Source organism: Salvelinus namaycush, chromosome 38, assembly GCF_016432855.1.
Source record: "Salvelinus namaycush isolate Seneca chromosome 38, SaNama_1.0, whole genome shotgun sequence".
Lineage (NCBI taxonomy): Eukaryota > Metazoa > Chordata > Actinopteri > Salmoniformes > Salmonidae > Salvelinus > Salvelinus namaycush.
This window is the reverse complement of record NC_052344.1, coordinates 16,355,664-16,358,430: the sequence shown is the minus strand read 5'-3', so window position 1 is coordinate 16,358,430 and position 2,767 is coordinate 16,355,664.

Here is a 2,767-nt window from a genome sequence, read left to right as displayed (position 1 = left end):
GGAATGACTCTTAGGCTCCTTCCTCAGGCCCCGCCCCTATAATATGGACCAATCAAGGTTGGCTTCAGGTTTCGAAAGCTCCTCCCTATAGTCATTTGTTCAATATCTCCAATGAGCAAGTGCCTCATTCATCCAGCCTCACTATGCCAGAGTGACTGACAGTCAGAGGGAGTAGCTGCTATCTGTGAGCAGTTCAATCAACAATATGAAAGATTCATGGAGTGCTATCAGTCTGCTTGGGACCCAGCACACAAACTCCTCATCTCTCATCACACCTCTGGCCACAGACACACATACAGACAGACGCCTCTGCTGCCTCTTCTCCCTCGCTCCTCAACACTCGTCTCCATCAGCTCTGTGTTGGCTGTGCGTGTGTGTGTTTGTATGTGTGTGTGTGTGTGTGTGTGTGTGTATTTACTGCAGGGCTGTCTGTCTGGAACTGTTTGCAGCTCAAGACTGCCCTCTACGGGAGAGTGACAGACTAACTGTTATCAGAGGTAATCTAGAAAGCAAACAGCAATCATGATCAATAACAACTTTCTCCTGAGACTGCCCCTGACTTTGACATCCACACCTACCCCCCTATGAGGGCAGGGCCTACCAACAACAAAGAGAAGGGATGCTACTGGCTGACAGGCACAGAGAACCAATGGAAAGAGCGTCTGTGTCCCTGGGCCTGTCCCTTTCCCCATGCAGAGTCCCCAGCTGTGGGTTTGGAACGTGGCACTCCGCTTATCATCCGATCCTGTCTGACGCACACACCAGGCGGAAACAGGAGCTGAAAACGGAGAGATAGGGAATGAGAGAGAGACAGAGAGAGACAGACAGAGAGAGAAAGACAGATGGAGAGAAAGAGATGAAGAGATGGAAAGAGAGAGAGAGAGAGAGAGAGAGAGATGTAGAAATGGAGAGAGAGAGAGAGAGAGAGAGAGAGAGAGAGAGAGAGAGAGAGAGAGAGAGAGAGAGATGTAGAAATGGAGAGAGAGAGAGGAATGTGCCACAAACTACCTGTTCTCTGTCAGAGCTGCAGTCTCTCTTGGTAACAGTGATCTTGTCACGGAACATTTTCAGCCCAGCTCCATTCCAACTCACATCAGTCAAATCAGAAGGCCCCACGATTTCTAGATCCCCCATTTTGTTGGGACTGCAACCAAGGACGTGATGTGAGGTAATACTGCCCCATTCTTTCCATGTGAGGTGAAAGGGATTTGGCTCCTCTCAACCACACACACAGAAATAGTTTGCGTTGCCTTCGGCCAATATTGTTAAAAGCTTTCTTACATTACACAATGTGGGGTATTAAAAGATAACTTTATACAGTAACCACAAATTGACCCCCTAGCGTCATTTACCTTAAAATGTTTAACTGCTATTAGCAAACGTAGCCATTACTGTGGTCGGGATGTGGTTAATCTGCAGAGAGCAAAGTTAAGATGTTGTTTGGTACTTGAGTTCAGGACAACTGCGATAGCATTATGAGCCAAATAAAGCAACAGAGTCAAACTGTTTTCTCCAAAGTGAACATCTGTGAAGGTCAACAGAACCAGGCTCACAGTGCAATGATAAGATACGGGACGACCAGTCTAAAGAAACCGCTGCTTCTCTTCAAACTGCACTAATTCACATTCTCAATCGTGATCTCCCATTTTGATTGAAGTTTGTTCCAACCCAGTTGCCATGAGCAGACAAAAGAAAGATTATGTTTCTACATAATAATCAAGAATGTTGTCGAGGGAGGCCATTTTAATTTCAGCTGTCCTTCTTGTCCTTTTCTCATTTCCACTGGATTATCTCGGAGGCCTTTCCAATATCCACAGCACTGTCATCATAATCATCGCCTGGAGAAAAGGGAAAAACAGATTTTGTCCTCTCTTCTGAGGACTGTTGTACAACACCCTACTGAAACATTATTAGACTCCTATTGTAATATTGTAATATTTTGTTGAAGGTGGGAGAGATAGCATTTAAAGAGCTGGAGGTGTCCTTCCTCCTCTTCTAGCCCCTCTCTGTCTGCCTTGACCTCATGCTGAGTAATAACAAGCTCTGTCGGCCATTACTTCACGACTGTGAATACTTTACCTTTTATCAGGGCGCTAGGCTCTCTTAGATTGAGTTAATAATTCAGCAGCTCAGAACAGAGTGTCTTTTAAGAGTAAAAACAGTGATTAGCCGCCGCTACATACTTTGATATCTTTTTCTGGGTTTTTTTCTCCATCACCACCATGTTCCTTTTTTATGCCCGACAGCAAGACAAACCACCCACGTCCAACAGGCATTCTATGTGTGAAAAATAGAACATTGAATTTCAAATCAAGAAAGAATCATTTCCCCAGCCCATAAAAATAGTAATATCCCCATCCAATCGTTGGCCAAATGGCTTCCCTTATCGTTTTGTTCTTCAGTTTCTTTCCACCACGCAAATTTTTCTACACCACATCAAACCAAGTGTGTGTGAAGCAGCAGCTTATTTTCTGATTCACTCTACCAGTCATCTCTATGACGATTCTCTGATCCACATCTACGCAGACGACACCATTCTGTATACATCTGGCCCTTCTTTGGACACTGTGTTAACAAAACTCCAAACGAGCTTCAACGCCATACAACACTCCTTCCGTGGCCTCCAACTCCTCTTAAATGCTAGTAAAAACGAAATGCATGCTCTTCAACCGATCGCTGCCTGCACCTGCCCGCACGTCCAGCATCACTACTCTGGACGGCTCTGACTTAGAATATGTGGATAACTATAAATACCTACGTGTCTGGC